Raw genomic sequence first — 23,653 nt, 5'->3', positions numbered from 1 at the left:
AGATCCATTTGTGTTTCTCTTTCTTGAAATCAGGCCAAGAGCTATCAACTCTTTGAGAATGCTAGTGATAGGTAGTGAGTTTCTTGTTGTATCTGAAAGAAGCACATATGGACTCCGCATACCAGCTACAGAGTTTAAACTGCAAAAGATGTCAGCGCCTTCATTGCAAATTGCCATCTGGGATAAAACTGGGGGGGGGGAGAGAGAGCTACCATTCCCATCTGATTCAAGTTTTATGGATGAAGTTACTTGTCAACAATCTGAATCCATCTATGACTGCAGAAGACTCATAAACATGAAACTAAAGATGGGAAGGGGACTTCTCTCTATTCCCCAAAGGAAACTTGGATTCCAGGCACATCATTTGGAAACAAAATCTTTGTTGACATCCAAATTATGAGAAATAGGGATGTGGCACAGGAGATTTATGAGCTAGATTTTCTTGTATTCTATTGATTTTACATACTGGTAGTCCTCAACTGAAGGCTACAATTGAGCCTCAAATTTCTGTTGTTAACTGAGACATTTGTGAAGTGAGTTTTGCCCCATTTTATGACCTTTCTTGCCACAGTTGTTAAGTGAATCACTGCACTTGATAAGTCATTGTGAATCTGGCTTCCCCATTGACTTCGCTTGTCAGAAGGTTGCAAAAGGTGGTTCACATGACCTTGGGACACAGCAATGGTCATAAATACGATGCCAAGCAATTAGACTTTGATCACATGATCATCAGGAGTGCTGCAAAGGTCATGACTGGGAAAAATGGTCAAAAGTCACCTTTTCAGTACCATTGTAACTTTGAACATAAATGAACTGTTGTAAGTTGAAGACAACCTGTATTAACAGGAACAGGTATACAGTGGGGGGAAAAACACCAAGTTGATAGGATCAGTCTTCTTCATTCAATCTGAACAATCTGAACAAGTTGGAAGGGACCTCGGAGGTCTTCTAGTCCAACCCCCCTGCTCAAGCAGGAGAGTCTATACCAGGAGCTGCCCAGTCTATTTTTAAAAGCCTCCAGTGATGAAGCACCCACAACTTCTGAAGACAAGCTGTTCCACTGGTTAATCATTCTCACTCTTAGGACATTTCTGCTTAGTTCTAAGGTTGCTTCTCCCCTTGATTAGTTTCAATCCTTTGTTTCTTATCTCATCTTCTGATGCTTTGGAAAATTGACCCCCTCTTCTTTGTGGCAGCCCTCAAATACTGGAACACTGCTATGATGTCACCCCTATTTCTTATTTTCTTTAAACTAGCCGTACCCTGTTCCTACAACTGACAATTTGGGTATGATGGGATTGGACAAAAAGATGAATTGAATTTGACCTTGGTCATATCTAGTGCTTTTTTTGTAAAAGAAAAAGGTGCCGGAACTCACACATGTCATACAACCCACCTTGCCTACCCTACAAGGTTCCATCCCAAAAAAGGTGCCGGAACTCCGTTCTGAGCGTTCTATGACAAAAAAAGCCCTGGTCATATCCAAAAACAGAGGGGAAGAGGATGTGCTCTATATTTTTTTTGTTAAATTTATTTTCTTCACTACAATAATGAAACGCTTTATAAAATTCTTGATTTTGCTTTTTCATATTTACTTCATTTGAAGGAAGGTAACTTAACTTCTGCAAGCAACATTTTTTTTTACTCTTTTACTCAGATGGAAGATATATGAGTATACATGGGTATATCTAAGCAGAGTTTCTGTCTAGGAAAGAATGCACTGGACTGTATCTTTGTTTCCCCACCACCACCCCGGTTTTTTTTCCTTTTCTCCCAGATTTTCTTGTTTGGTCTGGCACTGATTCTTCAGCAGATGGGGACAATCTGTAACTTCTGATTTACTGCAGGAGATGTATTTCACTTTTATGGAGACTGCTTATCTAAAGTCATATAAAGCATTCTGGCCCATGTTCCACTTACTTCTTTGAGAAACCTCATTGTTTTCCAAGCCATGGTGGACAACTGTAAGTGGGGGGGGCTGCCCTTTATGGCCATAGAGTCTAGGGATCAAGATGGATGCCTAGCCAAAACTTAGCATGTAGAGTCTCTGTCAATCACTTACCATTATCTCTATTCCAGAGAATGTTCCATCCTTTGTAAATTTCAAAATTATAAATTATCTCAGTCCCAATCAGAAATAGCTTTTGGACCTAAGATAGATGCCTTTATCTGAAACAGTTGTCTCAAATACTTTCACACTACACAAAAGGTAGTGAGTTTTAGAAGGAAACGCAGTGCAAAAGTTCATGACTCCAAACTTGGAGCCATGGTCATGAATCATTTTTACACATTTACTTAGTGCTGATGGATTCTTGGGATGGGTCCAGTTGAACAGCTGAAGCAGTGCTTGATTACCTCCAAAGGAATCCTTTGAAACACAAGGTAAACTGGAAAGTAGAGAGCACAACATTTACCTACCGATTCTGAGTAAGGATGATGAACACCAATAATGCCAGATGTCACTAGGCCAGAGGGGAACGTTTTGTTTGCCCTTTGGTATCAATTTATTAGCCTTTGCAAAATGTGATCTGTGCTTCTTAGGTTCCTGCACTACAATTCTTTAAACAGATAATCAAATGCATTGAAATATATATATTTAAGGATAAAACAAATATAAACATGCCTCTAAAGCACTGTAGGGAATGTAGACTTACCAAAAGTAATCCCTTTAGTACACAACTGAGTTTGGGTAATTTTTTTTCCCAAAGGAAGAGTTACAGTGTGTTGCAGAGAAAAGGATAAAAGGCACCATAAAGCAAAGGAAAGATGAAAAAGGCAGAGAATCAAAATGGACACAGTCATCCATTGCTACACCTAGCAGCTGAATCTTAGGTTATCATTTGTTTTCCCTTTATAATGAACCCAATTCACCAAGCTGCATGGTCTTTATTTGTTGTCTGGTTTCCCACTGTGAAGAGGTTTCTGATTCCTATTAAATAAGCAGCAGGTTGAGATTAAAGGTTGATTCCATGAGAAGCAATATTTTTAAAGTCCACACCTGCAGGCTCTCCCCCTCATTAGCAAACTTACCACCCTGACTTAATAAGAAAATGGCTGCCTTGTTTTCCTCCACCTCCTTCTCCTGGGCTCTGAGTGGAAGAATTATGGATAGCTTTCATTGCATGATTATCTTCACAGATATCTTTACAGAAGCAAAGGGGGAGGGGAGAGAAAACCCACAAAAGATGCACAGCTGTAGGTCAGGTGTCTACTGTTTTAAAATCCCAACCAGCTTGTTTTGATATCTGTAACTGTGAAAAATTTATCTTGCTCACGCAGCTGTTGGCATTATAAACCAAACTAAACCAGCTGGAATTTGGCTTGATCCTGATAGCATCCCTTAGTGCAGCCCTGTAAATATGAACATTGCTGTCTGATAGTGATAAGTCAGCCAAGAGTGCTGAGTATTGTGGTAGAGTTGGCCTAACCAATATGCATTTGTTGCAGCTCCTGATAGAAATAAGCAAAGGTTGTTGGGTTTTTTTCTCTCTCTCCTGTAATGCCAAGCACTGAGTGGGACTGATCAGCTTGTGCAAAAATTTCAAAGTTGTTTTTGGTCCTGCCTTACTGAACATGGCCCTCCAACATGCAGTTACAGATTTGTGGCTGGTGTGTTATTCTAAATGGCTTTTCAAAACTTTATCCTCAGCCTTTTGAGTTTGTATTCTGATTTGCCAATTCAATTTAGCTCTAATGAACTTTTCTTTGGTTTCTCTTATCAAGTGTGAACTAGACCAGAGGTCCCCAACCTTTTGGGCACCAAGGACTAGTTCCGTGGAGAGAGGTCTTTCTGCAGACCAGAAGATGCGTGGTTTTGTGTGCTGCCTGCATCTCGCGGATGCGGCTTTGCTTGATTGTGTGGACCAGTTGCTGGCATGCTGCGGCCTGGTACTGGTCCACAGACCGGGTGTTGGGGACCCCTGAATTAGGCAATGCCAGGGTGTTAAACCATCCTTAAATTGATAGCTTAGTGTTAAGGGCAAATGCAGCCAATAGTTACAATAGCCATGCTTGTAAAGCAGAGGTCCCCAACCTTTTTGGCACCAGGGACTGGTTCCGTGGAGAAAGGTTTTTCTGTGAACCGAAGAGTGTGTGGTTTTCTGTGCTGCCTGCATCCCATGGATAGGGTTTTGCTTGTTTGTGCACACCGTTTGCTGGCATGCCATGGCCCAGTACCGGTCCACAGCCCGGGGGTTGGGGACCCCTGTTGTAAAGGGTCAGCCCTTAATTTGTGATATTTTTTAATGAAACAAGGTACAGAAATCAGCAAAAATATTGATTTCTGTATCAAGATGAATAGCCTGTTGGTAAAGACAAGATTAACCAATTAGTTCAGGAACTACCTGTAAAAATAGGCAGAGGACAGAGAATAGACCCATCACATGATGTTAGATGAAATCTCTTGTATTAGTTTTCAAGATAGTAGCACTTAACCAATCTCAAACTGCTAAGCAGGAATTGTTAAGTCGCGGAGCAATGAGACACGTAGGCGATGGCTGCAACAGAATCATTATTGGATGGCAGGTTGGAATAACAACGACTGGGGAACTGGGGTTACCTGGGCCCTCTTATACCTGTCCAGGTGGGCACTAACCAATAGATTCAAACCTTGGTTTCCCGCCTGGCTGTCAGCCAATAGGCTTCTGTGGTTTTCCCGCCAGTGCTGCTCCTTACTGGAGCTATCCAGCAACAGCACCTCCTGTAGTTCTTGTACTGTAATCAGCCCCATACATTACACCCCTTCACCCATAAGAACAGACAATGCCAATCCACTTGAACCTTTCCCCCCCCCAACATAACTATTTACACTTTGTTTGTTGACCCCTTGCTTCCCTCACGTCCGCACATAGTCTGTGAGGTAGGCCGAGGGCCTGTGCTCCTGGCCTGAATGCCTCAGTGTGGTGTTGTCCGCATTGCTCATTTGACCAGGATTCTGGGGAAGCCCCGGGACAACGGTTGTTTCTGGTGCCTGGTTCCCCTGTCCCTGTTGTTGCCATGTCTGTGTGGATCTTATTGTTCACAGGTCAGTGTCCCCGCTGGTCTCTTCTGTGTCAGGTTGGCTGGAGTACGTTGCTGGGCCCGCCCAATGTGTGCTGCCTGGTACATTCTCAGGAGCTCTCCTCCTGACCTGGTCTACATGTCTTCTCCACTGACGGCCCCCCTCCACCCTTAAAATGAACGACAGTGGCCCCATCCTTTCAACCACCTCCCCTGGCACCCATGTGGCACCCAGGGCCATAGTTCCTTGTCCAGACCAGTTCTCCATTGTTGAGGTGTCTGGTGGGGTTGGGTTGGTCTGTGTCAGCTGCCACTCTGTCAGGATGGAGTCTGTCTAGCTTTGTTATGAGTCTTCTGCCCCAATGCAGTTCTGCTGGGCTCTTTCCTGTGGATGTACAGGGTGTGGTGTGTTGATAGAGTAAGAATTGTGCTAACCTTTGCTTCCAGTCCCCTTGGATGATGCGTTTCAGAGCATCTTTGGTTGTGCGCACCATGTGCTCTGCCATTCCATTAGACGACGGGTGGAATGGGGTGGCTGTGTCGTGTCTAATTCCGTTGGTCTTCGTAAACACCTAGAATTCCATGGAAGTAAATTGTGGACCGTTATCAGAGACTAACACGTCAGGGAGGCCATGTGTGGCAAAGAGTTCCCTGAGCACTTGGATCGTCCTCCCCATGGTCATGCTACTTACTGGCACCACCTCCAACCACTTTGAGTGGCTGTCCACTACCACTAAGAATGTTTGTTGCTGAAATGGTCCCACATAGTCAATATGGACTCGGGACCAGGGAGTGTGTGTGGCCTCCCACTTGTGGACTGGTGCATGGGGCTGTTCCGGCCAGGACCTCTGACAGGTGTAACAGCCAGCTACCTGTTCCTCTATAGCCTTGTCTAAACCTGGCCACCACAGGTAGCTTCTGGCTAAGGCCTTCATTCTCACAACCCCAGGGTGCCCTTCGTGGAGTGATTGTATGATCCTGTTTCTCATCTTCTCTGGGATGATGATACGGCACCCCCATAACAAACAACCCTTGTGGGTAGACAATTTGTGTCGCCTGATGAAGTATGCCTGGAACTCCGGGCCTGGGGACTTTTCCTGCCACCCTGTGCTCACCCACGTCTGTACCCTACTCACTATTTTGTCGGCAGGCGTTGCTGCTGCAATGTCCTTTGCACTGAGAGGGCACTCAGGGAGATCTTGCAATGCCAATATTTGTGATGCGGGAGCTGGATCGGGTTCAGTGCTGGCTAAGGGCAACCTGCTTAACCCGTCAGCGTGGCCCATTTCCTTGCCTGGTGTATGGACCAGCTTGCAAGAATATGCTGACAGGAAAATGGACCACCTGAGCATTCTGGGTGACAGAATCTGGGGGGGTCTGTTTATCTGTGGTAAAGAGGCCTAGTAGGGGCTTATGGTCAGTGAATATGGTGAATTCTCTGCCATACAAGTAATCATGGAACTTCTTCACTCCAGCAACTGTCGCCAGGGCTTCTTTGTCTATCTGGGCATAATTCCGCTCTGCCACTGGCAATGTTCTGGAGTAGTAGGCAATGGGAACTTGTTTCCCATTGTCTTTTAAATGGCTTAGGACAGCGCCCACTCCGTAAGGGGATGCATCACAAGCAATGCAGATGGGCTTGGATTCTATGAAATGAGTGATTGTGGCATCACTCGCTAAGAGGTCCTTTAAAGCCCAGAAACGTTTGTCATGAGTAATTGTCCAGTTCCATGCAGTGTTCTTATCCAGGAGGCTGTGTAAGGGTTCTGCTATGGATGCCTTGTGGGGTAAGAATGCGTGGTAGAAATTGAGCAGACCTAAGAAGGCTTGTAGCTCTGCCTTATTTTTTGGGGTGGGAGCTCCTTTAATTGCCCCCACCTTAGATGCTGCAGGATGGATGCCCTGAACATCTATCCTGAATCCCAGGAACTCAGTTTCTGTCACCCCAATGCTGCATTTGTCTCTTTTAAGTTTGAGACATGCAGCCCTGAATCTTCCCAAAACAGCCTGTAAACACTCAGCCAATACCTCCTCATTGTCCCCTGCAATTAGGATGTCATCGAAGTAAGGGCATACTCCTGGGATGCCCTTGAGCGTTCGCTCCATGATCTCCTGAAAGATGCCTGGAGCTACGCTAACTCCGAACTGCAACCGGTCTAACCGGAATGCCCCCTTGTGGGTGACTATGGTCTGTGCATCGGCTGTTTCCCTGTCGACTGGTAGCTGCTGATACGCTTGCACGAGGTCAAGTTTGGCAAAGATGGCACCGCCCTGCAGGGACGCGAGTATGCTGCTGACCGTCGGGACCGGGTAAGCACGCTGATTTAATGCTCGATTTATTGTACATTTATAATCGGCGCAGATCCGCACCTCTTCGTTTGCCTTGAGTGGGGTGACTATAGGAGTCTCCCACTTGGCTCCCTCGACCAGTTTTAGGACTCCCTGCGCGACCAGTTTATCTAACTCTCACTCTATCTTTTGCTTCAGGGCAAACAGTACCCTTCGGGGCTTGATTTTAATGGGGGGAACGTTGGGGTTTAATTTGAAGGCGATGGGTGGCCCTGTGTATATCCCTAGAGTCTCATCGAATACGTCTGCAAATGCATTGCAGACAGATTTGATGTTGTGGGCTTGGGTCTTATTGATTCCGGTAATGCCAATGCCTAGGGCCTTGAACCAGTTCAATCCTACGAGGCTAGTCCTCTAGCCCTCGACCACCAGGACATCCAATTGCCCCTGGAACACCCCCCCCATACTGCACTGTAAGAGTAGCCTCTCCCCTGATTTTGATCGGTGTTTGTTGAAAGTCAGTTAGAGTGAGACTGGATGGCCTCAAGGTGGCCCTCTGCTTGCTCTGGCTGCATATTTGTGTAAAAGTCTCATGTGAGATCACTGAGACCACTGAGCCGGAGTCAAGCTCCATTTTACAGGGGACACCTTGTAGCCATATGTCCAGTCTGATTTTTTGGGTTAGCGGTCGGCGGGTCCCCGTGTTACAGACGGCCCGCCAGCCTTCAGAACAGTCAATTGCTGTGATTTGTTGTCAGCCCCCGGTACCTGTCAGTTGATGGTCTTCCGCATCCACATCGTGCAGGCTGTTACGGTTCCAGTTCCGGCAGATGGCCGCAATGTGGCCGGTCTTGCCACAAGCCCTGCACTTGGCCGTCTGGAACTTGCAGGTGGCCCGGGGGTGGTTGCCACCACAACCGGCGCATTTCTGCTTGAAGACGCAGCAGCTGCATCCAGAGCACCTCCGCTCCTGGTTGGTCGCCGTCAACCGTTGGCGCTCCATGCTGGTGGCTGGCCCTGCTTCGGCTGAATCGCATCCACTTTGGCCTGGTCATTGGTGTCACAGCTTTTTCCACACACACTTGCCTAGTGAACATCTCCACCGGGGCTGCTGGTGTGGGCTCCAGACTGTTCTGGTCCTTCAGCCATGTCTCGGGCCAGAATTTCATCTTGGATCTCCTGTAGCATCGACTTCAGTCACGCGAAGAGTTTCTGCTGCAGTTTTCGGTCCCAGAGACCAAAGATGATCCTGTCCCGTAACCTCTGATCCAGGTTATCAAATTTGCACAACCGGGCCGCTTACCTGACCCCTGCGATGAAGTTAGCGGCCGATTTGCCCGGCCGCTGGTCTCGCTTCACGAACTGGAACCTCCATGCCAGTTCCGACATGCACGGGCTGAAGTGTTGGTTCAACTTTGCTAGGAGATCGCTGTAGGGAACTTCGTCGGGAGCTGTTGGCGCACACAACCCCACTGCTATGTCGTAAACAGCCGAACCGCTAGTGCAGAGTAGGGCTGCCACCTTTAAGTCATTGTCCTTGATGTGATTTATCTTCATGAATAGTTCAACTTGACCCATGTGCGACTCCTATCACTCCGGGTGTGTGATATTGAACGCCAGTATCTGCCTGATTTGTGCCATAGCGTCTGATCCGTCTGCGATCCTGCTCCTGGGTTCCGATCCTGCTTCTAGCCCTCGTTGGGATGACCAGTGAGCGCAGCTGCCGCTGCGGCTGTCTCAGTGTTGATTGAAGCAGTATCCCACCTTCGTCACCACTGTTAAGTCGTGGAGCAATGAGACACGTAGGTGATGGCTGCAACAGAATCTTTATTGTATGGCAGGTTGGAATAACAACGACTGGGGAACTGGGGTTACCTGGGCCCTCTTATACCTGTCCAGGTGGGCGCTAACCAATAGATTCAAACCTTGGTTTCCCGCCTGGCTGTCAGCCAATAGGCTTCCGTGGTTTTCCCGCCAGTGCTGCTCCTTACCGGAGCTGTCCAGCAACAGTGCCTTCTGTAGTTCTTGTACTGTAATCAGCCCCATACATTACAGGAATAGTATTTATATGGAGCAGCAGCAAGAAGCATCAGATTTGTAGATTGGATATCATATTCCCATGAATGACTTATATGGATGCCTTCTAGAGCCTTCATGAATGACATGAAAGTCTTCTAGAGCAAAGACAAAGAACCTGTTAGTTTTGGGGAGGGGAGATGAGAATCCCTAATCAAATAACAGAATAACAGAGTTGGAAGGGATCTTGGAGGTCTTCTAGTCCAACGCACTGTTCAAGCAAGATACCATTTCAGACAAATGGTTGTCCAATCTCTTCTTAAAAACCTCCAATGTTGGAGCACCAACAACTTCTGGATGCAAGTCATTCCACAGATTAATTGTTCTAAAAGCTATAATGATATAAAATTGGCCATGTCTGAGTAAACCTAGGGATAGGGAAGAGTATTCCTTTTTTTTTGCCCACCATTGAGTTTCACACATCAGGTGGAATCAGGTACATTCATTTATTTTAGTTGTCTCATACTCTTCTTCCCAAGTTGATGGGCTAAGGTTAGGGTTCTTGATCAATGGCTGGCTGCATGTTTCGTATGTTTGTTTTGATTTGATTATGGGCCATCAAGTCCTTTTCAACTCCTAGCAGCCAGAGAGATTTTCTCCATGACAGTCTATGTCTATTCTGTTCTTTCAGGTCATGGTGTACTCATTTCGACTGTAACTGAGTTCATCCACCTTGTAGCTTGTCATTCTTTTCTTTTTCCTTCTGCCTTTCCCGGAATTAGAGCTTTTTCCAGAGAGCTAGTCTTTACACAATGTGTCTAAAGCAGGATAATGTATGTACCCATGCTGTAATCACAACAAGGACAATGCACCAATTGATTGTATCTGCAATGGGGGAAAAAAACAAACCTTTCAGACATGAGATTTTAAACACTAGTGGAGGGCAAAGGGAGGGACAAAAGCCTTCATCCCCTAGACTTTCAGAAACCCTATGAATCACTCTTATCTGAACAACCCTCTTCTAACATCTTCCAACCATCATTGTTTGGATAACCAATAACCAAAAGGAGGATGTCAGGTCACTAACCACTGACATGACATCCTCATAGTGAAGGCACTATGAGTCACTTTACTATCAAAAAGAAAAAGAGAAAACGGGGGGGGGGAAGCTGTGGTTAACCCCTTCTGTATACTCTAACTGTCAAGAAAGCACTAACAAGTCCCCAGACGTTGTGCTGAACTCAGGAAATGTTGTTGCTTTTGTGCTTTTGTCTAGATTATCCCCACTATCCTATACCTATTAAAATAATGGCATGACTTCTAAGCCAATTGCAGGAGAGAGAGAGAGAGAGACAGAGAGAGAGAGAGGGAGAGAGAGAGAGAGAATGTGCTGCAGTAGTTAAGATGTTGAAACAGAAGCAAGGATTCCCCTGCTGCGCTATACTTTCACCTATGGAAATTCACATTCTCTCAACTCAGGTTTCCTCCCAGTCATGTCTGTGGCAGAAAAGAGATAGAAGAAGCTCCTTCAACTTCTAAATGAGAGGTGGGCTATAAATCTAATTAAAGCAAATGTTCTGTTTGGTCACTCATTAATCACATTTAAAAGGTAAAGGTAAAGGTTCCCCTGCACATGTGTGCTAGTCGTTTTTGACTCTAGGGGCCGGTGCTCATCTCCGTTTCAAAGCCGAAGAGCCAGCGCTTGTCCGAGGACGTCTCCGTGGTCATGTGGCCGACATGACTAGACGTCAAAGGCGCACAGAACACTGTTACCTTCCCACCATAGTGGTCCCTATTTTTCCACTTGCATTTTTACATGCTTTCGAACTGCTAGGTTGGCAGAAGCTGGGACGAGTAACAGGCGCTCACTCTGTTATGCGGCACTCAGGATTCAACCCGCCAAACTACTGACCTTCTGATCAACAAGCTCAGCATCCTAACCCACTGAGCCACCGCGTCCCTAAATCACATTTAGAATCCTCCAAATCAAGCAGACTCCCAGAGGTTTGTTTGGCCAGGTGAATTCTGGGAATTGAAGTCCAGAAGACTTAAAGTAGCCAAGCTTGGAGACCCCTGGTCTAGAAGGATAGTGGCATGTATAAAGAACCTTAAGGTGACAACTGGCACATTAGCCAGAACTGAGCAAAGGCCTTCCACTACGTGTCCATCTAGCCACAGGCAATGCCCTTCCTCTCTTAGGCTCTTCCTTTCAAGAGACAACCCTGTAGCAATCCAAGAATTGTAATGGATCATCAATAACTTCGTTGGGGATTCAATTTCATCTTGTTTCATCCCGTCCAGATATTCACAGCCAGCAAGTACTGAGACGAGACCTCCAACGCATTGCCAGCTCAGCCTGGGGTAGGGGTGGGGGTGGGAAACGAGGTACAGTTGGGGGTTACCAACATGCTGATATCTATAGCTGTAATATCTGTTCAAAAGGCTGGCAGCATTTTTTTTTGTAATTATAGGCAAAGAAATTATCCTCTCTATTTCCCCCCCCCCCCCCGATCTGTTGGCAAAAGAGAATTTGCTTTAGAGAGTCTTTGGAAGGAGAAGAATTAGGGATAAATTCTCATGGGTGGGAATATATGCTTTTACAGGCCGTCCCCAACATATAATCATTTGTTTAGTGACCTTCAAAGTTACAATGGCAGTGGAAAAAAACAACATATGACCATTCTTTACACTTATGCCCATTGCAGCATCCCCAGGGTCATGTGATCATAAATTTGGGTGCTTGACAACTGGAATGTGTTTTTGACAGTTGCACTGTCCTAGGAGCATGTGATCATCATTTGTAACCTTCCCAGCCAGCTTCCGACAAGCAAAGTCAACGGGGGAATCCCGATTCACTTAACCGTGTTCCTAACTTAACAGTTGCAATGATCTACTTAACAATTCTGTTGAGAAAGGTCGTAAAGTGGAGCAAAACTCACTTAACAACTCTCTTGCTTAGCAGCAGAAAGTTTGGGCTCAATATGGTCATAGGTCAAGGACAACCTGTCTTTACTTCTGAGATAGCCATAGGGCAGGGGTAGGCAACCTTGGCTCTTTTACGATGTGTGGACTTCAAAACAGAATTCCTGAGCCAGCCATGCTGAGGGAAAATGGAGAGGTTTCCAGGCTGAGCCACGCTGGCTCAGGAATTCTGGGAGTTGAAGTCCACGAGTCATAAAAGAGCCAAGGTTGCCTACCCCTGCTGTAGGGTCTGTGAATTTTTTTTTAATCCCATTTATATCCCGCCCTTCTGTGAAGACTCAGGGCGGCTTACAATTTAAGCACAAACCAATGTGCTTAGCAATAGCCTTCATTCTATGTATATGCCTGTATATACCTCGTCTTTCAGCTTATATAGTAATCTCTAAACTCTGTAGCCTCCCTGGTTTCCCTCATTTCTTTTTAATCCCAAAGGAAGTTGACAGAAGGAAAACCCTCCTGGTGGCCTTCTTTCCCCAGAAGTAGCCATGCGATCTGTTGCCTTTGGGAAATTACCCCAGAATTTCTTCTCCTTGGAAAAAAGAACTCTCTCAACTTTCAACAAATTTGGTGGAGTATTAAAAAAAAAACATGTTCAGCAACAGAGTTCTTTTTGGGTGGGAGAGGGGAGGGTTGTTTACTCGTTTCTGGTTGTTTTGTTTGAGTTTTTGTGCTGATGTTACAAACATTAATAGACTTTGGCTGCGAGAGCAGGAGCCTTGACAACAGACAATTAATCACTTGGGCTGGGATCTCTTACCTCCGCCAGTGTAAGTCTACAAGGAATAAGAACCTGATTTGTTTGTTTGTTTGTTTTTCCTTGTAGAAAACATACAAACTAGAGAAGAACTACGGTAGCATCGGATTTTCAGAAATAAGACTGCTGAGGTCTTTAAAATGCATACTTTGCAGCAGGTTAAATGCAGTTCCCATTTGTGCCACAAGATGGGGCAGAATGCCTTTTGCTATGTTTGGGTTGTTCCCTCCCCACCCCCACCCGCCCAGAAAAAACAAACAAACACGGAAGCGCAAGGTATGGCCCAGGCAGGGCAAAAAGGCTACTATTCCAAAGACAGTTAATAATTTCATTTGGGCTCTCCAAACATCTTCACAATGTTCTCCCTCCCCTCCACGTGCAGGTTGTCCTCGACTTACGACCACAGTTGAGCCCCCATATTTAGGTGGCTGAATGAGACATTTTTTGTTAAGTGAGTTTTGCCCCATTTTATGATCTTTCTTGCCACAGTTGTTAAGCGGATCGTTGCAATTGTTAAGTTAAGTGAATCTGGCTTCCCCATTGACTTTGCTGGTCAGAAGGTCATAAAAGGGAATCACATCACCCTGTGACACTGCAACTGTCATAAATACGAACCAGTTGCCAAGCATCTGAATTTTGAGTCACTTTTTTTCAATGCTGTTGGAACTGTGAACAGTCACTAAATGAACTGTCATAAGTCAAGGACTTACTATCCTTGACTATCATAACCTATTCCCCTAGGTCAGGGGTAGGCAACCTCGGCTCTTTTATGACTCATGGACTTCAACTCCCAGCATAGCTGACTCAGGAATTCTGGGAGTTGAAGTCCATGAGTCATAAAAGAGCCGAGGTTGCCTACCCCTGCCCTAGGTTATTCCTAGGGGAAGAGCGTTCTCTGTGGGCGCGCCTGCCCTCTGGAATGATTTACCCGTGGAACTTAGGACCGCCCCCGATCTGCATTCGTTTCGCCGGGACCTGAAAACCTGGTTTTTCGATCTATCAGGCCTGGACTGAAGGGGTTTTAGCTTTTTTACAGGTTGTTTTAATTGGGCTTAATTAATTTAATGTATTTTAATTCTATATTATTTTTATATTGTATTTTATTCTGCCCTGTAAACCGCCCTGAGTCCTTCGGGAATAGGGCAGTATAGAAATTTAATTAATTAAATAAATAAATAAATCTGTAGTCAACTGGGTTTGTAAACTGACCTGTTGCAGCATCAGAAACCAAAGGCAGGACCTAGTGGTGGGATTCAGCCGGTTTGCACCACTTTGGCAGAACCGATAGCTAATGTTTTGTGGCCCAGGCCCAGAATGGACTTCTGGAAGTGGCATCCACACAGAGAACTGGTTGTTCATGTATTTGAATCCCACCACTGGCAGGACCCTATTTATAGCTAGCCAGGGTAAATAATCTATCCTAGTTAGTGGCAAATTAACAGGAATGATAATCACTTATTGGAATTTTATTTTCACTCTCCTTGGCCTGGTTGCTCATGGTGGGTGCAGAGGGCAAAGGTCAGAGGGAGGCCCACTCCCTCTCCATGCGAGGAGACCCAGCATTGTAACAAAAGCATCCTCGGCGATAGGATGGGAGACCACCAGGAGAGGCCAGGAGGAGGGGCCAAGGGGATGGCAAAAGGACAGCAGGACTTCCCTCAGACCCTTCCTCTCATTCCAATCTCCTTCCTTCTTTCCTTCCTTCGTTCCTTCGTTCCTTCGTTCCTTCCTTCCTTCCTTCCTTCCTTCCTTCCTTCCTTCCCTCCCTCCTTCCCACCTTCCCTCCTTCTTTTCCTTATTTGTTTCCCTCCCTCCATCTTTCCCTGCCTCCCTCATTCCCATCTCCTTCTTCCTCCCCTTCCTTTGTTTCCCTCTCTCCCTCCTTCCCTGCCTCTCTGCTTCTCATGCCCATCTCCTTCCTTCCTTCCTTCCTTCCTTCCTTCCTTCCTATTTCCCTGCCTCCCTCTTTCTCATTCCTTCACTTCCTTTGTTTCCTTCCCTTCCTCCTTCCCTCTTTCTCATTCCCATCTCCTTCCTTCCTCCCTCCCTCCGTGCCTCACCTCCATCCGATGGTGCCTTTCTTCATTCCTTGTGGAGGGCGACCCCTCCCCAGCTGCATTTCTCCCCTGTTTTTCCCTGCCACGCATGTGCGCACCAGGCAAGGATGGCTGCCACAAAGTTGTACATCAGCTCCCGGATGGCCTGTTGTACCTATCTCCTCCTTCCTGCTTTCTTTCTCTTTGGTGCCGGCACAGCTGATTCCTCCTCCCAAGGCTGCGTCTTTTTTTTTCTCTCCCTCTCCCACCAAAACTGCCTCCTTTTATAGCCTTGCCTCCCCCTCCTTTCTCTTCTAGGTGTGCCAGAAGTGCCGATTCTGGGGCCTTTGTCCAGGCCCAGCAGCCTTGCAGCTCTTGATGACTGTCTTTCAGGGCATGTCCTGTGCTGCGCCACTTTAGCTCATTCCCTCCCTCCGCTGCACTTGTCTAGGTTAGGCAGGATCGCATACTACCTGCCAGGTGCCACTGTATCACCTGTGGCACGCGTATCACTGGTTGAAAAGCCCTGCCCTACATTCTACCAAATATGGGGGTGTATTCAAATGACAGCCTGTGTACCGTGATAACAAAACATAAATGAAACTACTGATATGCTCGCATCAGACTCCATTATACCATCACATAATGATACCATTTGTGTGTAATACCTTGGTGCACATGTTCTTATTGTGCTATCACCGTGACTTGTAACTAATGCTGCTGCGTGGTGCTTTAACTTTGCTTCTTAATTACATAAGTCTAAAACTGTTGAGGAAAAGTAGGCATTGAGTCCCTACCTACTCCCGCCTTAAAAGAGTTCCAGATTTTATTTTAAGTTTTATCCAGAGGCTGTGAAAGGCTGAAATGGTCCAACTTTAGAATGGTGCAACCCAAGAGTTTTTCTTACTCCATGATTAATTTCAAAACATAATTCTTAGCTAAAACCAGCCAGATCTATATTCCTCGGTCTATTGCGATTATTCTACTTGTTGTCATCAGACAGGTTTTTTAATGTCTTCATCTTTCTGAACTAAGTCAAGACAATGCAACTATTTCTTTTACTTATCTGTACATAGAAGTGTTGTATCTACTTCTGTTTTCTTTTGTTTAAGAGGAAATACATTGCCAAAGAGTTCCTCATAGATAAGAATCCACCACCTCAGAAAGTACAAGTCAAATCCATAGTCTTCCTGTGATCCCTGGGACCTTCCATAATGGCTTTGATATATAACACATCTCTGTGGAAAGCAAAAAAAAAAAAAGAACTTGACAGAGGAAGCAAAAAATGTTCAACAGGAACTTGTGCAAATGAATCTTGAGGTTACTTTCTTGTACTGCCCTTCTCCTGGCAGATGAACCAACTCGATTTGGTTAATGACGTGGAATGTGGAAGAGACCAGGGTGCTCACCACATCTTTCTGTCAATGGATAATGGAGACTCTCATGGTTACCAACCTCCTGGGAGGAGAAGTTACTCAGATGAACAAACTGACCACAGAACACTTAGAAGATAAAAGTGGAGAAGTCCACACAAGCCCTTTTCTGTTTGTCACTTCTGCAAAACATTCTTGCTCAGATTTTTACTTGGTAAAAAATGCTGAGTTCTTGCAGGAAAATGAAATTTCAACATCTTTTACAACATTTTCCTGTCAAAGTCAAACAATCTAAACAATTAAGATTGAGTGGGGGGGGGGAAGCTAAGTATAACTTACTGAATATGCTTTTAATCCTGAGTTGTTTGCCATTTTTGTTTGGGATGAAGAGGTTATATTTAATAAAACATATATGAGCACTCCTCTTTTCAAATAAATGATTGCTGGATCATCTAGCCTAGACAAAGAAATTAGAGCGTAAATATGTTTGCCCCGGTGATCTTGTTACTTTAATTTATTCATCTCGCTTTCCCATGAGTGAAACTGTTTGGGAAAGCATCCTATCTTATTGAGCATGTGTAAAATAATGGGGGGAAAATGGGACAGTTCAGTGTTTCCAAAGGCATTGCTTGAAAAAGTGAGTGGCTTTTAATTTGGTCCTCCCCCCCCCACACACACATTTCCTTGTGTCATTTAAAAACAGGGTCTCTCTTTGCCTCCTTGAACATGATCTGCAGGTCAGCAGAGAAAGTACTAGCCAAGTCACTTTTCCCACTTGTGCATCTGTGCAATTTTTGAAAATACTCAAAGCTCCTCCAAGCACGATGGCAAAACAACTGGAATTGTATAGTGTCACCAGACATGAAATAAACAAGGCGACTGCTGATAAAATTGCTAGATATGCATAAAGGTAAAGGTTCCCCCGCACATGCGTGCTAGTCGTTTCCAACTCTAGGGGCCGGTGCTCATCTCTGTTTCAAAGCCGAAGAGCCAGCGCTTGTCCGAGGACGTCTCCGTGGTCATGTGGCCGGCATGACTAGACGCCAAAGGCGCACGGAACGCTGTTACCTTCCCACTGTAGTGGTCCCTATTTTTCTACTTGCATTTTTACGTGCTTTCGAACTGCTAGGTTAGCAGAAGCTGGGATGAGTAACAGGCGCTCACTCTGCTACGCGGCACTCGGGATTCGACCCGCCAAGCCGCCGACCTTCTGATCGACAAGCTCAGCGTCCTAACCCACTGAGCCACCGTGTTCCTTAGATATGCATACATGACTGAAATATGGTAAAAATGGAGACCTGTGCTAGTTTATAACAAATACATGAAAACTGGTATGAGTAGCAGTTCATTTCATGAGTACCTATACCCAAACAGCTCACAAAAATGCAAGTGAAAGACGATTTGATTGATGATGCACAGAATTCAGGTATCACTCCTTGATATCACCCCATGCTGAACCAGTCACATAAATGGATCATGTGCCACAGCACAAATGCTTTCTCTTGCAAAATTACATGAGGAAGTATTGTACTCATTTCCTCCCCCATGTGATTTCCCCTCATTCTGACATGAAAATTATAATAAATTAGAGTTGAATGAGAACAGTCACCCAAATGGTGCTCTAAGCCACACATTCATAACTGATGTGAACACAGAGTTCTTTCCACCATCACCCATGGCATTCATCTGGCCTTATGTAGTGTATTAAGCTTTGCTCTCCGTGACTCTCCAGCACGACATGTTTTTTTTTTAAATTGAATTTCTCATGTCTTTTTGTTCCAAGGAATAAGACACAAATGGACCATAACACTGGGAATCTGTGGCCCTCCAGATTATATAACTAAAACTCCTAGTAGACCCAAGCCGTGCGACCAACAATGGAGATGTTCATTCAACATCATTGTGGTGACTGTATATGTGTGTAGGTTTCAGCCCCATAATCTTAGAAGAAATAAAAAAGCTCATGTATACCTGTGCATATGTTCACACTAGATGTGCACAAGATTCCTGCTCAGCCCTGTCTTTCAAAACCAAACTTGAAGATACATGATAGAAGATCTTTTGAAATCGGTGTGATCTTTTTTAATCCAGTTCCTGAATTGGCAAACAATCCCTCAAGCTATTTTCTCTAGGGATGCAGCAAGTGTAACACTGTTAAAAAAAATCATTCTCGGAGTAACTGATTTCAGAAGTGAGAGAGTTATATATAGCAATATATTAATTCAATGTTATTCTTTATAAGACGTGTGTATACTTGGATGTGTTTAATACTAAGGAACAAGAGAGAAGATTTGTGGGCCATGTTGGGACTTACTATTTGAGTTTTGCCATTCCTATTCCTATTCATTCCACCCAATTTTATTTTTTGCTCTGTTCTATGCCCTCTCTCTGAGTTCTGTGAGTTTATTTATTTTTTTATCCTACCAGTGATAATAGATCATCTTGATTCTCCATTGATTTCTTTCATTTTTTCCAACCAAGTTTGTTCCATCACTACACCATGCAACGGAGAATTTCAGTACAGATGTCCTGTGTGAAGAAATTATTAATTTAACCCCCACCCCACCCCAAATCTTCCACTAGTCAACTGAATGGATGACCCCAGGTCCCATATTATGGAGGAGAAAAGTCTTCCAGAGTTTCTTTTGAGTTGAGGATGATCCTTCACCTTAGCAGATACATGCATGTAAGTTTCTTAGCAACAACAACAGAGATTTGCCATTGCCTTCTTCTCAGATTTGTCACTACCTTCTTCTCTTTCTACTACTAGCCTACAGCCTGGATATTCTTGCTGGTCTTCCATTTTTAAACATCAAGCAGGATCACTTCTATTATTATTAACCAATCCAGTTATTATGCCCCGTTGTCTCTCTTAACAGAACAATTGCTCCAACAATAATCTCAGTTACACTTTTCTTGCTATATTATACTTTTTTTAAAAAATGCTATGCCACAGACTGTACACAGAATTTAATCATTTTGATAGGTAGTATTAAAAAAATCTATTTGAGTAGTTTTATTTTTTTATTCCTTTTATTCCAGAATTTTTAACTTCAGCTGTAGAGTGGGTCAGTAATGCTGTGGAATTTTTCTGAGCATGCTCTTTCTACCTGAGAATGCCATCTCGGACTCCTTCAGCATGCAGTCTCATGACTGACCTGCATTTTTCAATTAATCCCAGAAGAGAGGCTGCTTAGACAAGCTAGCTCTACCTCTTTACTCTCATGTGTTGTGAGATAATAAACTTTCTGCTCTAACCCCAATTAGATAATGATTTCCCATTTTTGCTTTAGTGGGTGTCTGCTACCTGCCTGACACTTAAGATAAGATAAGATAACCTTTAGAGGAACTAGAGATCAAATTGCCAACATATACTGGATCATGGAGAAAGCTAGGGAGTTCCAGAAAAACATCTACTTCTGCTTCATTGACTATGCTAAAGCCTTTGATTGTGTGGATCACAACAAACTGTTGCAAGTTCTTAAAGAGATGGGCGTACCAGACCATCTTATTTGTCTCTTGAGAAACCTAAAGGCGGGTCAAGAATCAACAGTGAGAACTGGACACGGAACCACCAATTGGTTCAAAATTGGGAAAGGAGTCCGGCAAGGCTGTATACTGCCTGTTTAACTTATATGCAGAGCACATCATGAGAAAGGCAGGGCTAGATGAATCAAAAGTTGGAATTAAGATTGCTGGGAGAAATATCAACAACCTAAGATATGCAGATGATACCACTCTAATGGCAGAAAGTGAAGAAGAACTAAAGAGCCTCTTGTTGCGGGTGAAGAAGGAGAGTGCAAAAGTTGGGTTGAAACTTAACATTAAGAAAACTAATATCATGGCATCCAGCCCTCTCAATTCCTGGCAAGTAGATGGGGAAGAAATGGAGGCAGTGCCAGATTTTATTTTCCTGGGCTCCAAGATCACCGCAGATGTTTCTGGGGAGGAAAGCCATGGCAAATCTAGACAGCACACTAAAAAGCAGAGGCATTACCCTGCCAACAAAAGTGCGTATAGTCAAGGCTATGGTCTTCCCAGTTGCAATGTATGGCTGTGAAAGTTGGACCATAAGAAAGGCTGAGCGCCAAAGAATTGAAGCCTTTGAACTATGGTGCTGGAGAAGACTCTTGTGAGTCCTTTGGACTGCAAGGCTATCAAACTGATCAGTCCTAGAGGAGATCAACCTTGACTGCTCTTTAGCAGGCCAGATCCTGAAGTTGAAACTCAACTACTTTGGCCACCTAATGAGAAGGAAGGACTCACTGGAGAAGAGCCTAATGCTGGGAAAGGTTGAGGGCAAGAGAAGAAGGGGACGACAGAGAATGAGGTGGCTGGGTGGAGTCACTGAAGCAGTAGGTGTGAGCCTAAATGGACTCCAGAAGATGGCAGAGGACAGGAAGGCCTGGAGGAATGTTGTCCATGGGATTGTGATGGGTCAGACACGACTTCGCAACTAACAAGATAACCTTTATAGTCAGTTTTTTTACTGTGGGCACAATGGCACACATCAAAAATGAAATTTAGTTGCCCGCTCTCAAAGTGGAACACATACATGACACACATGTAACCATACTATATACACATATGTATAGACCCACACCTCTACATATACATAACCAATAAATATTAAATACTGTCCATCTTGAATATATAACGGAAGGAGGAAGCTTGAGAGTTCAAAAGGTTAATGCTGTATGGAATGAAACTATTGCTGAATATTTTTTGCTACGGATACCACGGAGCCTCCTCCCAGAAGGTAACAAGGAAAACAGATCGTGAAGAGAATGTGTAGTGTCCCAGATAATCTTATGGACCCTGCTCAAGCAATTTAACTAATCCTCATTACCATGTAGTCCTCCCTTGTTGGTGTCTAAACTAAGGAACTGGAGGTGGGTGGGAGAGAAAGGTTGAAGGACTACAAACTTATCAAAAGTAATACTTTTCTGAATCATGTTCATGAACTACCTACCTCACCACAATGCAGCACATCACAGTGCAGAGAAGGGTGAATCATTTTTCTGATATCTGACCCACATGTGCTAGCCAGCAACACACACATATATAAAATTAAGAATCGTTTTGGCTAAATATGTTTTATTCTATATCAATGGGCTTCATGGTTTCAGGGCAGAGAGATTAACAATTTTACTTGGCCCTTGAATGGTAGCATGTGCTCAGAAAAGAGGGTAAAGCCTGATTAAAAAAAACCCATCTGATTTAATTCAGTTGGGAATATAATTAGAATTAAACTAATTAACTATAATTGTTACTAATGCTACTTGTGTAGTTATTGATTTCTTCTCCTATCATGTTAAAATGCAGTTGGCAACATCAGGGGGGCAGGTTGATTGGTAGGGGGCATATCCAAGGCATTGGAGGATTTCATGAAGCTTTGGAGACTCAGGTTGAGTGTCTCTGCTGTACACACAACAGTTTTCAGCTGTAAGTTATCTAATAAGAGCTATTTAGAAGGGTTAGGGTTCAAGTCTATTTAGATACTTTCAAATCTTAACTTCTGAGGTATTACCAATACCCTTAGTTTTGTGTCATTAGTAAATTGGATGAGCATCCCTTCTATGCCCTTAGGTAAAGGTAAAGGTTCCCCCGCACATGCGTGCTAGTCGTTTCCGACTCTAGGGGCCGGTGCTCATCTCCGTTTCAAAGCCGAAGAGCCAGCGCTTGTCCGAGGACGTCTCCGTGGTCATGTGGCCAGCATGACTAGACACCAAAGGCGCACAGAACGCTGTTACCTTCCCACCGTAGTGGTCCCTATTTTTCTACTTGCATTTTTACATGATTTCGAACTGCTAGGTTGGCAGAAGCTGGGACGAGTAACAGGCGCTCACTCTGCTACGCAGCACTCGGGATTCGACCCGCCAAACTGCCGACCTTCTGATCCACAAGCTCTGTGTCCTAACCCACTGAGCCACCGCATCCCTTTCTATGCCCTTACCTAAGTTTTTTTATGAAAACGTGGAAGAGACTGAATCCTAAACTGACCCACTGCATATTTCTCTTCCTATATAGCAGACATGTCAAACACAAGGCCCGGGGGCCAGATCCGGCCCGCGAAGTGGTTTCATGCGGCCCGCGAAGCCACCCTGGAAACAGTGAGGGAACGGCCCCCACTGCCTTGGCCCTGGCCCAGAGACCCTCCTTCTGCCAGAGACCCTCAGATCTGTCCCACTCCTGCCCAGGCCCCCATAGGCACCCTTGATGCGAACAATGTAGAGCTGGCCATGCCCACCCAGTAGGCCATACGCACTCTAGCCACGCCCACCCAGTAGGCCACGCCCACCCAGGTCATACCCACCTGCCCCCCTGAGGGCAACTGCAATGCTGATGCGGCCCTCAATGAAATGGAGTTTGACACCCCTGCTATATAGACATAGACAATCCAGTGAGCTTGAGAACCAACTAGAGACATAAGTTAGGTGATTCCCAGTCCCCAAAGTATAATCCGTACCACCTTTGGCATCAAATAAACTAAAGTGCCCAAAGACTTCTCTTTATTTCTGCAGAGGAGTGAAGAACAACTCCGAAGTGTTTGCCCATGTTAACACTCATGACATTTGGCCCCAGTAGCTATTAGATTGAGCAATGACCTCGGCCAAAGTTCGATTACCCTTTCCCTGACCGATAAGTAGCTGTTTCTGCAAAAACTAGAAAAAAATCCCAAATTGCTAATGCTGGAAATAGTATTGTGTAAATTGTGACAATATCACGATTCCTGGCAACCACAGAAGAAAGAGAAAGAAGACTAGAAATTAGGATAACAAGTATGACATCCTGCTGACCTTTTAAGAACTTGAATCGAGCTTCAAACAAAAGGAAAACTGAATGGCAAAGAATTTTCCTTAGATGTCTGCAAGTTTGTCTTTCAGTAAGGAATAAGTGCTCAGTCCAGGGTATGGCCCTACAATCCCCAATTGGTCGTTCCTTTCCTTCTTGCCTATAAGTATTTGCCTTTTACTTTTAAGGATTGTTCCTTCCTCACTAGTCCCAGCAACTTCCCTCTACTTTCCCAGGTGTTTTCATCTTCCCTTCCCAAATTTTCTCCTTTGAGTCCTCCTTTCCCTTTGTTGTACCACTGCTGCTCTGAGGACACAATGATCAAAGCAAGAAATGGATGATTCCTTCTTGCCAAACATGGACACCAGGGGGGAAAAATGCATGGTTCAGAAGCAAAGAAGTAGCAATCA

Source organism: Vipera berus (genome assembly GCF_964194415.1).
Source record: "Vipera berus genome assembly, chromosome: 1".
Taxonomy (NCBI): Eukaryota; Metazoa; Chordata; class Lepidosauria; order Squamata; family Viperidae; genus Vipera; species Vipera berus.
This window is presented reverse-complemented; position numbering follows the sequence as displayed.